Source organism: Ischnura elegans, chromosome 8 (assembly GCF_921293095.1).
Source record: "Ischnura elegans chromosome 8, ioIscEleg1.1, whole genome shotgun sequence".
NCBI classification, from domain to species: domain Eukaryota; kingdom Metazoa; phylum Arthropoda; class Insecta; order Odonata; family Coenagrionidae; genus Ischnura; species Ischnura elegans.
The window spans coordinates 62,756,577-62,774,299 of NC_060253.1; the positions used below are offsets into that span (position 1 = coordinate 62,756,577).

General features: G+C 41.3%; 1 protein-coding gene and 1 non-coding gene across 2 annotated transcripts in view; both read left to right on the plus strand.

Annotated features, from left to right (window-relative positions):
• Window positions 1-17,723, plus strand: part of LOC124163940 — a 250,137-nt gene that overhangs the window by 79,715 nt on the left and 152,699 nt on the right. The gene's annotated exons all lie outside the window — the stretch shown is intronic.
• On the plus strand, window positions 8,250-8,322 carry Trnak-uuu. The gene has a single exon. It is a non-coding gene; the product is annotated as a tRNA-Lys (tRNA).

Below are 17,723 nucleotides of genomic sequence, written 5' to 3' on the forward strand. Positions count from 1 at the left end.
ACCATAGTACATACAATGATAAATGAAGGATATGTTTGAGGTCGTAAGAGAACAAATGTTCTCCAAAATCATTAATTAAATTAAGCCTATATTTTCATCTCTTCGAAATCAAAGAAAATGCATTGGGAGTGAATATTCATGGAGAAAAAATTAGCATGCTAAGATTTGCCGATGACATAGCCGTTATAGCAGAAACAGAGACGGATTTGAAAAATATTCTAGTTAATATGGGTAGGGTAATGGGTAGATATCAACTGAAAATAAGCACAAAGAAAACCAAGATCTTAGTATGCAGCAGAAGAGAAGAAGTCAAGACTAACATTAAAATAGGGAAGCAAAAACTGATAGAGGTGGATGAATTCTGTTATTTGGGAAGCAAGATAACTAGTGACGGGAGAAGTAAGAAAGAAATTATCAGCAGAATAGCCCAGGCGAAGAGAGCATTCCACCAAAAGAGAGACCTGCTTACAGCAGGAAACTTAAGTATGGAAGTAAAGAAACAATTTATAAGATCCTACATCTGGAGTATGCTCCTATACGGAAGTGAGGCATGGACAATGACCGCAGCGGAGAAAGCAAGGATAGAGGCCTTCGAAATGTGGTGCTACAGAAGAATGATGAAAATCAAATGGATCGACAGAGTTAGTAATAAAGAAGTCCTAAGAAGAGTAGGAGAGAAGAGAAGCCTCATGAAAACCTTAATAAGAAGACGGAACAACCTTATAGGCCACATCCTGAGACATGATGGCCTGATGAAGACAATCGTCGAAGGACAAGTGGAAGGTAAGAATGGAAAAAGAAGACCTCGAACAAAATATATGGAACAAGTGAAGAGAGATGTGAAAGAGAAGAAATACGTAGGTGTGAAAAGATTAGCTGAAAGGAGAATAGAGTGGAGAGCTGCGTCAAACCAATCCTAGGATTGTTGACCAATGATGATTATGATTTTCATGTAAAGATTCCCATCTAATTTTGCCTGAAATATTGGAATCGCTGCACTTTCTATCGTAACAACTCATCGTGCGTGTATAGCGACATATATACATTTGAGCATCATCCCAAATTCCTATGAATTCAATCTGGGAGCAGCGAATGGTCCCTATACGGCCTTGGGGATCCTAAAATCCTTGGATACTTGAAGGTCTACTCGTCCTTACCTTCGGTCGAAGTCCATCCCGGTTGGATAACCATGTCAAACCAAATGATCGTTCTCTTAGTTCATTCAGGAAGCGATAAAATTATAAATAGGACATCGATTTTTTAAAATTCTGTCGTAATCTTTCAGACACGCGTTCATGTCAATTCTCTCCCCGTATTTTAGATCGCAGCCCAGAATTCGTTGTGACACTTATGAGAAGTTGAACCATGACTACCATCGAGCGTGAGACTTTTCCTTTTTCGTGTATGAAGTGTTTTCAGCCAAATTCGTGTTTGTAATACGATTTTTAGGATGGCTTTGGTATTATTTGATACCGTAACATCCCCCTAAATCGCCATTTATATCAGATCAGTTAACTTCATATCGATAAAATTTCAGTGCATAAGCAATTCAACCGGTCGTTTTATCGATGGCCATTTTTTGCGCGAGAATTTTTTCATTTAGTTAATTTTCAAATTGGAAAATAAATGGTTTAATGAACCGATTTTCCGACAATCTTCCAATATAAGCGACCGCCTTCTAATACATTCTAAACTGCAAATTTCAGTCGGAAAATTAGAACATAAACCTACCCCTACATGATACCTGTCGAGTAACCTCTAGTTTTTATGGCAGGGGGTGTATATTTCTCCCTGAAAAAATGCTAAGCTACGGGGAGGTTCCACCACACTATGCTCCTTCTTAGCTAATTCATGACGCATAGCACTTATAACTCAGTGCTCTTTTCCTCCAGTATTAAATCTTTACTTCTAACGCACTTTTCCTTCTCATTTCGCTTTCTAGGCTAGTATGTAGTTAGGCAAGCCAGGACTTTTAACACTGGAGATATTCCCCGATAGATTTGGTCGTCACTCAATAAACACAAATTTACGTTACCAGCCATTTTATGGGATCATGCAGTCTTTAATAAATTTTTAACATTAATGCTTAAAAAGTAAATATCACCAAAATGCACCCGTTAATATGGGCCTAGCATACCCACCTCCTCTTTCAAATCTCTGTCAGTTGGTAATTCTGATACGATACGATGTTCCCCCCCTCCTCCCGGACCCGTAGATTCATGTGCACTCCTTTGAATCCTCCAACGGTTGGCACTCTCGTCAGTCGTGGAGTGAAAGAGGAGAGCGTCATAATCGCCCTCCCCCACCCCACCTTCCAATTCAACTCCAATGGGAACCCCATCCCACGGCCCTTTACCTCCCCCCCCGTCCAGGAACCCACAGACGAGAGAACCAAGGAGGACGGAAATTCGAACCCGATGCCTTCTTATGAGGAGGAAGATGAAGGGTGATGAGAGGAGGCGGGGCTGCTCGTTGGGATACTGGGGGAGAGGGTGGTTTGAAGACAACCGAGGGGTGTAAGAAGGCGAGGGGCTGCTGTACGGGACCAATAGATATTGGGTGGAGAGGGTTGAGAAACCAAGGACAAAGCTTTAAGGGATTTCTCGGGAGGAAGTGTTGAAGGACATATGCTCCCTCTTTAACCTAGAGGAGAGTGTAAATCAGAGCATGAATCAAAGAGAGCAGAGGATTACTCACTACGAGAAGCTTGGAAACCTTCATCTACATCTACATAATACCCTGCGAGCCACCTCTAGGGTGTTAGGCAGGGGGTGATCAATCACCAGCATGTAGCATGCAATTGGATGACCACATGCACACCACACGGTCCAAAAAACGTCATGCATATTAACAAATAATACTACCACACGCTGTTTGAAATAATAATAAAATCCAGAAACATGCATTAAGTTGTACATTGTTAGTAGGTTACTCTACAAGTCCTCTAATCTATTTATGAGCTCTAATGCTACCGTTGTAATCTCTTATTGACCGTGGGAAAAAAGACATTCTGAATCTGTCTGTTCTGCAGTCTATCTCTCTTATTTTATTTATATGATCTGATCTTCCGTAGTATGTTGGCTTCCGTAAGATATGGTTAACTTCGGTAGAAAAGACGTTGCTCTTGAATTTATCTGGAAGGTTTAGTCTATCAAAAACCTTTTAGAGAGAGAGCGAGAGATTGGCTGCTCCGTGGAGGATCACTGGAGATTTCCACCGGGTCAGGCTCTCCATTACGACCCGGTGGAAATCCCGAGTAATCTCCCACGATTCAATACGCCAATAAGGCATGCGATCGAGCTTAGCTGCTCATAGGAGGGTCCTTAGTTCGAATATCTATATCAACGAGGCACCGAGGCTTAATTTCGGCTGAGAAGCACCAGAACAGCATTCTCCTCTCAGGTAAAATTGGGTAAATTCAAAAAAAGTCATCGTGTTTTAATGCTTGGTTGACGAACTTTTATTACAAGTTTAAAATATCGTAAATTTTAGGAAGGGCGTCAGTTTATATTAGAAAAGCATGCGTAGATTCAATGGGTGGGTATGTGTTCCAGCATTTTAGAAACTAAGCATTACCACAACTAGTGTGGGTGGCACGGGGTGATTTCTCACCAGGCATACAAACCATTTCTCACCACGCGCTCGCTTGCCGGACAACGATGGGCCCTTAGGACCAAAGTCTAGTCGAATTCTAAGGACACGAACATGCTACCACGCAAGTACGTAGTTAGCGATCGAAAAACGAAATATTAGCGCAGTAAGTGATCCATACATGAGTTATAACGTGACAAAAATTCATTCAGATAGTATATTTAAAATTAACTATTTCGCCATAAACACCCACTACTCATCATACTTCTAAACTGCTCTACCATTAACAGGTTTTTAAAAATTGACTCCTACCGGTTTCGAAGTTTATTCGTCATAACTAAGAGAAGCAGGCAGCTGACACGACTTGATAATAACACGTGAACGTTGAAACCGGTGGAGATAAAATGAGTGTGGGAATGATTGTTTCCACATTACATACCTATCTGCGTCATTTCTTGGACGATACGGTATTTTTTCAAGTACAAACAAAAACAAAAAAAAAACAGAAGAACGACGAAGATCAAATGTATCGACCGAGTTATTAATGAGGAAACCATAAGAAGAGTAGGAGAGAAGTCTCATGAAAACCTTAATAAGGAGACAGAACAACCTTATAGGCCACATCTTGAGACATGATGGCCTGATGAAGACAATCGTCGAGGGACAAGTGGATGGCAAGAACGAGAAATGAAGACCTCGAACAAAACAAATGGAACAGTTAAAGAAAGATGTGAAAGAGAAAAAATACGTTGGTGTGAAAAGATTAGCTGAGAGGAGAATTGAGTTGAGAGCTGCGTCAAACCAATCCTAGGATTGTTGACCAGGGTTGTTGATGACTAACGAAAATCTTCAAAGAGTACTCAGTTAATTTATTTAAACGTTCATTGTAAAATATTGGTTCTCCACCGGCATAGCTGGGCGGCGGCTACCGAGGTTTTTACACTTAGCTTTGAAATGACACGTGACCCTCATTTATTCAGGGGATAATCCTGTGAGACTTCATCAATATCACACGCTAGAAAACGCGACCTTCATTAAAGCGATTCTAGCTGGTATTAAGCACATCATAGCAGAGCCTTGATAGGGGCAATGATGTAAGTAACCTAGGTGGGTTCATTTAAATTTCCTGTGGAAATTTAACTGTTGTTTTTGAGATGATGTTAACTTTGAGACTCCTTGTTTAAATGACGTCTTCGATACCCGGTACCAGCCAGCATGCCGGTGGCATCCTTATTCCGAAGGTGCGGATCCAGAGAGGGTCTAGGGAGTATATCACCCCTGGTGATATCCAATTAAACTAGATAAAATTGTAATTTTGCTCAGACCCCCAATATCGCTGGGAAATTCCCCCCAGGCATCCCAACTAGCCCCTCCTGTCCATATCCTGGATCCGCCAATGGTATTCCGTACATTTGATGACCGTCAAAATTGGTCGAAAAAAGGTCCACTAGTCCTAACGTTTGTATTCCGCAAATCACCAGTAGCTGGTTGTTCGTTTTTGTGTAATTGATTCTCGGTAAGTGCGAAGACTAAGTAAAAGAAACGATTACCTTCCCTTCGTGAGACCTCATTTATAGTGCTCTGCCGGTAATTGGTATTTTCATGAGGTAAGCTTAATCAACGAGCTGGAGCTCGTGCAGATGATTTTTTGTTTGGTCAGTTATGTCTAACATATGCCTCGACCAGATAACAATCAACTTTTTTTTACACAAGAAAATCAACATATATTTTGCATACAAGCATATGCATACCTAAAGTCCGAGAGACGACCTGCTACCCTTGGCATTGAAGCAATATGCGAAGTGTGGACGTGTAAGGAGTGCGGCCCGCCACCTCGAAAAGTCGCGGGTCGCACGCTTCGTATTGCGTGTGGGTTCTTGCACTTGGTGTCGGGAAGCGAATAATCACAAATGAGTATTTTAAGTTTTTAACCCAAAGTTTGTTTCCATTAAAACCAATTTCCAAATCAATTCAAGCAAAAGGCATGAAGAATAGTGAATATGTGCGTCCAGAATAGTCAAAATTTAGAACATTACAAAAGTCTCGGGAAGGATAGGAGCTGCTGGTGATGGCACGGGTGGATAGCGAGGCGCTTAGGTCGCACGGGCCATACGGCCCGTGCTTCGACTCCAACTGGCGGCTACATTGCTGCCTGACCGCTGACGAGTGACCCGTGACAGTATGAGTTACTGAGTGAGTTCCTGAGTGCGTCCTATATGCCAATAGCATCTCCACCGTGCCATTATGTAGGGAAGTGCAACCAGGATGTTTTCGTCCAAGAGGAAGGGGAAAGGAAGGGGAAGAGGTAGGGTAGGCGTTCTTGAAATTGAAAATGTGCCAATCCCGAGGCATAGTTTGTCATAGCTGGCTATTCTGAGACTTCACGCAACAACATATTGATACATATTTTGGAAATGGAAATCTTCCATTTCCGGATCCCTACAGACGCTCGCGGTCAGGAAAGTTGGGTTAGGATACGGATAATGCACAGAATACGGACAGTTGCGATGAAGGCAGTTTGAGGCACTTTTCGGAATACTGATGTTTTTATCTACCGAAGTAGGTAAAATGTATGGATAATCCAAACTTGTCGGGTCTTGCACTAGATCAAGCACCGTGTGAAACTGGTTCAGTCGCAGTCGTTAAAAGCAATCTTGGGGTTCCTTGTTTTCCTCCGGCGGTCTTAGTCACCTCGTCTCGCCGCCGCTTATCCAATTGTCTGGGGAATTAATGTCCAATGAGGCCAGCTGAAGCATGCCGCCCCAGTGACGAAGGGAAACTTTCCTCTGTATCCTCCCTTACTCTCCTTCTCTTCACCCAAACACTACTATCTCTCCCCTCCCGCCCGATCCGAGAAGATAATGACCTCAGCTGGTGACGCGCGGCTCAGAAATGCAACGACAATAGGCTCTCCCTTCGTGGTGCACGCCATCGGGCCATTCCTTATCGGTCGTCCGCTGAGACATCCTGCAAAGCCCAGTGATGCTCTTTGGCATGAAAGATCATGTGTGAGCTACATATGTGATTTAAGGAGGATGGGAATGCAATCCCTGTGTTTATTTTTCGACAAATGTTATGTTTTTTTTTCGAATGAGCGCGCCAAAGGTATTTGTCGTATCGTATGGACATCATATGATTTGTTACTATCACTAAGTACCTAAAATGACCTCAGGCATCTATGGATCAACCACAGAGACATTTCTATATAATTTATGTTATACATTTTATCATTACAAATAGGAGTACTGTGTTCAATTGAAAATGGCGTGTACAAAATATATGTGACATTGTTACGAAAATTATATTCAATGAGATTAAATGCCGCTGTAAAATCACATGACAAACATGTATATTTGGGGACTCGTAATCAAGAAACTAAAGAAGTAATGGAAGGAAGGATGTGATTACATGTACATCTACACTTACATAATACCCTGCGAGCAATCTCTAGGGTGTTTGGCAGGGGGTGATCAATCATCAGCATTATGCATGCAATTGTACTCTCACAAGTACGCCACACGGTTCAAAAAACGTCACGCATGCTAGCAAACTATACTATACTATAGTAGTTATATCTCATGCTGTTAGAAATAATAATAACATTCAGAAACATGCATTAAGTTATACATAGTAGGCTATACTACAAGTCATCTAATCTATTTGTGAGTTCTAACGCTATCGTTATAATCTCTTATTAATCGTGGAAAAAAGACGTTCTGAATATGTCTGTTCTACAATTTATCTCTTTTATTTTATTTAAATGCTCTGATCTTCCGTAGTATGTTGGCATTAGTAAGCTATGGCTAACCCGAGAAGAGTTCCTGATTATTATCCATCAGAAAAAATTAATATCGTTTATTCTAGCATATAGTTAGTGTTTAAAAGTATAATGAGTTATTGGCATAGTCTATTTTACCTTTTCTGAGTCAAGCATCATAAAGCATGATCGAAGCTATTTGCAAACGCGGATTTCCTCCCTTATATTCTCCGCCTATCAACAACGATGTCACGCTTCCCTTGCTTACCGCTTGGCTGCCCCATCTGGTTGACGTATTATGGGCCGATGGACGAGATAAGGACCACGACGAAGAAAAGGAGCAACTACACTTCCGTGAACGAAAATTTCGGGCATGAAAACCGGAACATCACCACGGTGCGAGATCGAAAGCCGAATAAATAAAGGCTAGGCCTTGTCGTAAATTCAGCAGCCTTATCACTTGACCCCTTTGGTACTTGTCGCACTGATTATTGCCGCTGCGATTTGTTGCGAAAAAATCAACTGTCAGTAAGTTGAATGATGGAATGGCGACGACACCATGGCAATGAAAACACATTTGTTGCATTCCGTAATTATGAATAAAGGCCGGGTTTCTATAATTATCTCTACAGGTTGGTAGCTGCATTCGATGACCAGAGATGAACTTTTCCTTCAATAGCTTGATATATGGCGCATTTATCGTATTCTTTTAGTGCTTTAAATCAAATGATCATACTTTTTTAATATCATGACCACCATACCTTTAACATAAACTCGGATGGGCATCTCTGTCAGACCGTAGATTGAAAAAATAGACTAAACCTTTTGAATGGCAAAGTGACACCTGACCACTTCCTGATGCTACCTAGCTGTAAACCACTGTCTTCCAATGACAAAAAGAGCCCGGATAGCTCAGTCGGTAGAGTATCAGACTTTTAATCTGAGGGTCCAGGGTTCAAGTCCCTGTTCGGGCGAATTTTATTTTTTTCTAAAGCTGTTTCAGCGTTTGTTTTGTACCATACTGTTTTACAAGAATGAAAGAGAAAGAATTCCCTGTTCTGGTGTAGAATTTAAAAGCGACCAGCTATAAATGTTAATTTCCACCGAGGCGTGGCGTGGGTGCGGCAAATGAATTGCATTGAGCGGTGGAGGAAGATGTAAATGAATGTACAATAACGTGCGTCTGAAAAGAAGTCCCAGCCAACTCGTAGGCACCTCACTTCAGGATCCATTCCTTCCGGTCATTTTTGCTATCTTTTTGTCTTAAATATAATAATTACAGTATCGAAATTTCCATTCGTATTTTGAGTGAATACTACTTTAGGTACTTATGTTAGGATATCAATGCTGGTCTTGGCGTTTGGTTAGTTCACAGCTGCTTTGAACGCTTTAGAAGGAGTTTTAAACAAAAGAGATACATTTACGAAGCACATTTTTATTTTTATTTATTTTTATTTTTTATTTTAAAGAAATATAACCACATACAGCATATGCCATTTTATAGTGGCCAGGTAACAATACATAAATTAGAGGACGAAGACGCAATATAACATGTAAAAAACAATAATTACATTTACAAAAACAAAAGGACAACAAGAAACTGCAGTGACAGATTACTTCGGTGACAGATAGGATAGGGAAAGGCTTATGAAGGATTTCAATGGAAGTGCAAAGGGGTCGATGTGTGGAGGGAGTGAGTTCAACACAGAAGTAATGCGGTAGAAAAACGAACTTTTAGTGAGCGAAAGTCTAGGAATGGGCATGTGGATTAGGGGATGAGAACGGGTAGGGCGGGGTGGAACTTTAAAATTGATAAAAGAGAGCAATGCTGGGCAGTCGATGGTGGAATTGAGAATCTTATAAATAAGTTTTAAATCAGCTGTGAGCCTATGGGTAGTGAGATTGGGGATGAAGAGGGAGGAGAGAATAGCATTAGTGGACATGTTGCGTAAATGCGGTATTCTATTTTTTACTATATTGGCAAAGAAATTGCTGACACAGTCCAGGGATGAGAGGTTGGTTTGTGAAGAGATCAAGCAACACGAAGTACCTAATGACTGGAAAATCGCTAATGTAACGCCTATATTTAAAAGTGGAGACAAGGAACAGCCATCTAATTACAGGCCGATATCTTTAACGTCCATCTCTTGCAAAGTCCTTGAACACATCGTAGTCAGCTCGGTAATGAAACCCCTAGACGCGCAAAACTTATTAATGGGAAATCAACATGGATTCAGGAAAAGCAGATCCTGCGAAACTCAGTTAGCGCTTTTCGCCCACGATATTTTAGTCTCCGGGGAAGACAACATTCCAGTAGACGCGATTTTTCTTGATTTCAAAAAGGCATTTGATAAAGTACCCCACGGAAAGTTAATAATAAAACTGAAATCTTACGGTCTAGACGAAGATGTCATTTCCTGGATTAGAGAATTTTTGAGCGACCGCGTCCAAAGAGTAGTATTAGACGGTGCAGTCTCCAATGAGGTTAGAGTGACTTCTGGCGTTCCTCAGGGTAGTGTCATTGGCCCACTCCTATTCCTTCTTTATATAAACGACATTGGCGAAGTAGTGCAGAGTAAGTTACGATTATTTGCAGACGACGCTGTAGTTTACAGAGAAATCCGTTCCAGCAAAGATATAGATGAACTAACGAATGACCTTGCTGCTATCCAAGCTTGGTGCGATGCTTGGCAGTTAGAATTAAATTTGGAAAAATGCGTCGTAATGAATTTCTGGAAGAAGAATAACTCCCTACAGCGTAACTATGTCATTCGGGGCACGCAGTTAAAGGCAGTTGAATCTGTGAAATATCTAGGGGTTAGACTCAATAATGATCTATCGTGGAATAAACATATTCGAGAAATAACCGGTCAAGCTAATCGTAAAATGAGTTTTGTTAAAAGAATATTAGGAAAGTGCGACGACAAAGTGAGAGAAATTAGCTACTTTTCCCTCGTTAGACCACATTTGGAATACGCTGCCAGTGTTTGGGACCCTCATGAAAAAGGCTTAATAACAGAGTTAGAACGCGTGCAAAGAAGAGCTGCCAGGTATGTGAAAGGTCGTTACGATAGTCTTGTTAGTGTAACTGACCTCTTAGATAAACTCGGATGGGAATCTCTGTCGGACCGTAGATTGAAAAATAGACTAAACCTTTTAGATAAATTCAAGAGCAGTGTCTTTTCTGACGAAGTTAACCATATCTTGCGGACGCCAACGTACTACGGAAGATCAGATCATATAAATAAAATAAGAGAGATAGATTGCAGAACAGACAGATTCCGAATGTCATTTTTTCCACGATCAATAAGAGATTATAACGGCAGCAATAGAACGCGTAAATAGATTGCATGACTTGTAGTGTAGCCTACTAACCTATGTAAAACTTACTGCATGTTTCTGAATTTCTATTCTATATTCTATTTCTAACAGCATATAGTAGTATAGTTTGTTATTATACGGGACGTTTCTTGGACGGTGCGGTGTGCATGTGGGAGTCCAAATGCATGCTGCATGCTGGTGATTGATCACCCCCTGCCAAACACCCTAGAGGTGGCTCGCAGGGTAATTTGTAGATGTAGATGTAGATGAGATAGACCAGATGGGACAAGAGTAGGTAAGAATTGGAAGAATGATAGATGAAAAAAAAGTTCGAAGTGCCTGGGGGTCTTTAATTTCAGTGAAACGGAACAGGAGTCCTAAGAGGGACATTGCTTTAGACTTGATGGATTGTATGTGCGGAGAAAATTTTAATTTATCATCAGTGATAATGCCTAGGTCCTTAGATGTTGATACACGTTTCAGCGAGTGATTAAAAATACTGTAGTCAAATTGATGAGTTATCTTCTTTAGGGAAATAGACATCACACTACATTTATCTGGGTTTAATACAAGATTCCAGACATTACACCAATTCGATGTCTGACGTAAGGCATCCTGTAGGTCTTGGCAATCAGATGGTTTTTGAATTTCCTTGAACAATTTACAATCGTCAGCATAAAGGAGAGTTTGAGCTTGGGAAGAAGGTAGCAAAGAGGCAAGATCATCAATATACAAGTTAAACAGATAAGGACCAAGGACACTCCCCTGAGGAACCCCAGATGTCAGAGGAGACCAAGGAGAAGATGAGCCAGAAAGAATAACCCTTTGAGTTCGATTGTTGAGGAAGCTAGTTAGGAGACTTTTGAAATTACCAGAAATATTAAATCGTTCACCTAATTTGTGGAGGAGGACGCTATGATTGATAGAGTCAAAAGCTTTGGAAAATGGTGTCTAACTGTGATTTATTATTAATGGAGTTAATGGCATTATGCTGAAAGACGGATAAGTTGGTCATGCATGAGCGGCCCGGAAGAAAACCATGTTGATTATCAGAGAGATGAGGGGAGGTGAAGTAGTATAGTCGATTTAAGATTATTCTTTCACAAACAGAAGAGAGAACTGGAAGTAAGGAGATGGGTCTATAGTTTGATGCAACATTTTTTGGCCCGGATTTATGAATGGGGATAACATTAGCAGTTTTCCATTGTGGTGGAAAAATGCCAAGGGAAAAGCATCGGTTTAAAAGCAAAGTTAAAGGAATGGAGAGTGATTCAGCACAATGGTGAACAAATATCGGACTCAGGCCATCAGGGCCTGATGAACGTTGAAGGGGAATTTTGCGTAAATATTTAAGAACTTCAAGCGGGTCGGTTCGGATTTCACAGAGGGAATTACTGGAAATGGGTGCAGGGAAGTGATCATGGGTGAGAGGTGGGGAAGAGAGGGGCGTCATGCATTCAGAGAAGAATTTAGCAAACAAGTTTGGTCTATTAGGGCCCTCGGCGTTACTGTTTTCATAACAAACATAGTCCGGAATTCTAGAATGATTGCGGCGGCGATTCACAAAAGACCAGAACTTTTTAGGGGTGGTGGTGATAGATGAGCAGACACTATGCACATATTCCTTGTGGTCACGACGGATGAGAGCTTTAGAAAATCGACGAAGCTCTGTGTAAGAGCGACGAGTATGTTCGTTCGGAGTCGTCTTGTAGAGGTACCACGCTTGATTTTTGTTTCTGAGAGCATGCAGGGTGTCAGCTTTAAACCAGGAGGGGAATTTCTTAGATTTAGGCTGAACAATAGGCACAAAATCCTTAACGGCACTTTCAATGACGGCGTACAGGAAGTCCACTCCATCTTCGGGGGTAAGGGAGGAGAGCAGTGACCAGGGTATGAGGTCGAGGGAGCGGTTTACGACCTCCCAGCAAACCTTCGACCATGCAAGGAAAGGCTTCAGAGGGCGGGGTGGAACCCCGCGGTGTTTCTTGGGGCTGGAAAAGTTGTAAATGACGTCAAGGGACTCATGGTCTGAGTCGAAGATGTTTCTGCTGGGGGACATTTCAAAGTATTTTGTGGTAAAGAAGATTAGGGTCGGTCGCCTAAGGATTTGCTTGTCCCTGCAAAACATTTTTTGCTTGCCCCTGAAAGTTGTGGCCCCTGACGAAGTATTTAGTTTATATTTTTCTTATTCGGGGTATTAGTTCGGTTCCAAGGAAAGTCTTGTTAGTGTAACTGACCTCTTAGATAAACTCGGATGGGAATCTCTGTGGGACCGTAGATTGAAAAATAGACTAAACCTTTTAGATAAATTCAAGAGCAGTGTCTTTTCTGACGAAGTTAACCATATCTTGCGGACGCCAACGTACTACAGAAGATCAGATCAAAATAAGAGAGATAGATTGCAGAACAGACAGATTCCGAATGTCATTTTTTCCACGATCAATAAGATATTATAACGGCAGCAATAGAACTCGTAAATAGATTGCATGACTTGTAGTGTAGCCTACTAACCTATGTAAAACTTAATGCATGTTTCTGAATTTCTATTCTATATTCTATTTCTAACAGCATATAGTAGTATAGTTTGTTATTATACGGGACGTTTTTTGGACGGTGTGGTGTGCATGTGGGAGTCCAAATGCATGCTGCATGCTGGTGATTGATCACCCCCTGCCAAACACCCTAGAGGTGGCTCGCAGGGTATTATGTAGATGTAGAAAGTTCACCGCGTATTGAGATGGCCGCTGGATAGAGAAAATACCCTGAATGTTTCATGAATGAAAATAGTGCCTTTGACACACTGCCTATTTTACCCTGTGCGAGTCAAGCTATCCTTGAGTCAAGCTATCGCAGGTATTATGGCCCCTTATTGTACGCGAAAAAAACATCTTTAATTTATCGGTTAATTAGTCTATTTCCCTTATCTTATTCTTGTGATAGTTTCTACTATAATAATTATGATATCTCAAAATATCATGAAAATCTTACAAAAAGTGTTCTACTGGCAATTTTCGCAAAAGATTTAGTCAATTTTTTCCCTTCAATCGGTGAGACTTTCCCATTCTAAATTCCTAATGAATTCTGTCCAAGTGCTAAGTCTTTTTTAGAAATATTTTACCAATCTTGCTGCTCGCCTCTGTATTACACCTACATCCGAAACCATTGCTTTTTCATACTGACCCCAAGCACTAGCGGCGTGTGTCTATGAATTACGTCATTCCAGAGTTTGCATAGTAAAAAGTATGTCTCTTACGTTTATTGCCCTTAAATGTCATAAGGTCAAAATTAGGATTCATTGCCTTGTGCCTCGCCGGCTTTAGAACGAGTCAAACCTGGCTGCTTTGCACGCCGATGTTTCGATGCAACCGATACTTTTTTGGCGAAGAAAATACGAAATTCGCGTGTGCATTTTCGGGTTGCCTGAAATACAATGTTCTTCCGCCTTCACGCGAACATTAAATTGGGAGAGACAAGGAAGTGGGCCAAGTATTTAGTCTGTCGCCATCCCATCGAAGTCAATTTACTCCTCGCACTCACAGCCTTCATATTTGATGCCGAACTTGTCGGTAGCTGTCAGAATTAACGCTTCCAACGACAATTTTGCTGTCATCGCGTGCATGTTAGTTTTCATGCACCAGCCGCCGGACGAGACTGTCCAAACCCTCTCGTGCACTCTGGAAATGCAGAAAAAATGCCACCCCTGTTCCTCTCACGCTTGCAATTCGGGTTCTTTACCTGGTCGGTACGATACATTCGGTAGTCGGCGATTGCACTCTCTGGAATTTTGGAGATACATTTAATAAATGGGCTTAACATGGCAACCGTTTTAAACAAATTAATTGCATTCGATTTGATGTTGACACATCTCTTGTTTTTAACATAGAGAGGGAATTATGACGAATGCATGAAAAATAAAATAATATATTGTTAAACCTGAAACTTAAAAGAAAAATCAAGGAAACAAAAAACTAATACTTTTCGAAGTATAGAAGATTCGAAAAATAACTAATATATGTACAGGCGGAATAAGATCAGATGAAGTGAATGAGTTCTGCTACTTTAGTTAGGCAGCAAATAAGGGAATAATAACAAAAGTTTCTTTGAGGTTAAAATAAGAATTGCGTCAGCCAAGAAAGCCTTGTGATTAGTGAAAAGTCATATATTAGTTACAAAATTAGTAATGAAACTCCTGAAACTTTTCGTGTGGATTGTGCTGACGTATGGATATGAAACATGGACGCTGAGGAAGACTGAAATGGCCAAAATTGAAGTTGCAGAAACGTGTTGATTTCTCCATTTTCCGGGTTATCGCCGCGTTTCGTGGTCAGAAGTGACGACAGTTTCGCAAGGATTCCACCTGGCGTCTTCAGGTCGAAGTGTCTTCGACCTGAAGACGCCAGGAAACCACCTTCGACCACGCCACAAATTCTGTACGCCACGGAAGAGTACGAGACAACATTGGAGAAACGTGGTTTTGGAGGGATGTTAGAAGAACTGGACAGAAAAGCATATAAGCAAGCACAAAATGAAGCCAATGCAGAAAAGGAACTATTGGAACAACTAAAAATAAGAATAGCTAAGCTCATTGGACACACGACATTGAAACTAAAAGCAAAATAATACTGAAGGAAACATAATTGGCGTAAAACAAAGAGGAAGACTGAGAGATTCACGCGTTAAAGTAATAGTGATGAAAATGGGATACAACACGGTGAAAAGGCTGATAATAGAGTTTTTTGGAAGTCAATACGTGCAGAAACAAGGGTAGTCTTTCCAAGAAGAGTAAAAATGAAGCCTTGAGGGCATTGCGTTGACTACTGCTCATAGAGGCCTGGGTTCAAATCCTGGGTGAAGTGTTTGCAGCCCCCAAAACCTTGCCCTCGAAGTGTTAGGCGACCCAGTGAATGGAACTGCCTGCTCATTCCCTGAATATATGTCATTTGCTAGCCCGTACTCATTCTTGGTTGAGCTCTACCCTCACCTATCCAAATCAACCTTCAGGTTAAATCACTGAGTGAGTCAAAAACGAACTCGTTCTCACCCTTCCATCAACAGGTTAATTTCTACTTCTTAATTAACTTCTACCGGTTCAAACGTTTACTCGTCATTATTAAGCTGAGAAGGCAGTTTAATCAACTCGATAATATAAATTTAAATTACGATTACGAGATAAATTTAATATGCGATTAAATCAAAAAGCGATGTGTTGAAAATTATGAATTTCTTCATTTGTGTCCCAAGTAAAAGTCCTTCAGCCTGGTGCATTTTATTTTCCGACTAAGTTAAGAGCATCTTAATTCAGCCAACATATTACGGTGGTACATATCATAAAAATACAGCGAGAGATGAGAGCAGTTTTCCAGGTTCTCCAGCCCCTTTCGTCTGTTGCGAGTGACGACAGTTTCGAAAGCCATCCTGCTTCCGTCATCACATCGAAGGTGAGAAGCTAGTTATTTCGCCGCCGTTTACAGAGCGTTCCGACCTTCTGCTGATCGCTTATTGGCTAGCACTCTTTTCCACAGGTTGCTGATAGGGTCTCCAAGATCTCTGTTAACATTTTCTATATTGTGTATTTCCAAGGTTTCTCTAATCTGCCTTGGATAGAAGCGGCTCTCCTTTACCAATAATTTGGCCCTTTCAAAATCGGTGCCATCTTTTACTATTGACACGTCCAGTAGCGGATACAGAAAAAAACTCAAGTGCGCAAAATGTACCTTGAGTTACCTTTACTTTTATTGTAATAAAAATAATCAAGTCACATTCAAAGATAAAGAAGGTTTTAATTAAAGTGATTACGTAAAAATACAAGACAATGCCATCTTATGATAAAAAAAGTTAAAATTGTGGTTCTGCTATACGGGCGGCCCCACAAGGGGGGGGGGGCGCCCCCCACGCCCACATCTGTATCCGCCACTGGACACGTCCGGGGCAGTAGTCTGCGCACCATTATTTGAATCTTGGGAGTAATAGGATGAATTCGAGGTCCCGCCGCTGCATCCACGGGGGAGGATTAGAAGAAAAATAAAAAGAATTCATTGGAGCGATGCATACCGTCGGCTTGGCGTGAGTTATAATATTTCCCGGAGAGATGCATGCGTGCAAGCAAGCACGCTGGATGGCTTAGAGAGACAAGCTCTGCACTCCCCTGCACTCGAGGCACGGAAAGTCACACTGACTCGAGTGAACATTCCTGCGGTCAGGCGAGTGACGGGCTCCTTTGCCAGCGAACCAGTTCCCTGGCAGCGGAGAAGGAGTCTCGAATTTTTCAGAGTGAGAATTTTCCAGGAGGAGCGGAGGAAAAAGATGTTCCTTCACACACCAAGGACGAGAACTGTCAAGCTGTGAGAAAGATTGAAAATTCAGTCCTTGCTCGCATTTGATTACCCGAAGTATTAGTTTTCTATTAAATAATGCAGAGGTTTGTCGCTTGAGGACAATTTAATTAACTTAACTATAGAACTAGTTTCGAAGCTTTCAGTACCAATGACAGAAGATGGAGTAATAACCGTTGTTACACATAGAGTATTGTAATATGAAATAGAGGTATGGATGGAGCGAGTACTTAGCGGGGAAGGGATGTTGAAAACATTGCCAGAGGATAATGTTTGCTAAACGAGGGATAGGAAAGAAGAAAATAGGAGTATAACATGGAAGCAGAGTGGCGCAGTGGTAGCGCGCTTGGCCCTATGAGCCTTGAGGTCCGTGGTTCGATTCCATGCTCTGCCTATAATATTTTTTACTGAGTATTTGAATTTAACACAGTAAGATGTTTCCTTTAATGACCAGTAATTTTTTAGAATAGTATTCATTCAATTCTCTTCTCAGTCTCAGCGTAACTAGAATTCGATGAAAAATGACGCGTAATGAATTCATCTTTCTGTGGACACTTCGTCTGACGTTACGTTCGTGCCCTCGTTTATGTCATCCTTTCGATAGCATCGAGGAATATTATCTACATCCACATCTAGATAATACCCTGCGAGCCACCTCTAGGGTGTTTGACAGGGTGACACCAATCACCAACATGCAGCATGCAAGAGGACCGCCGCATGCA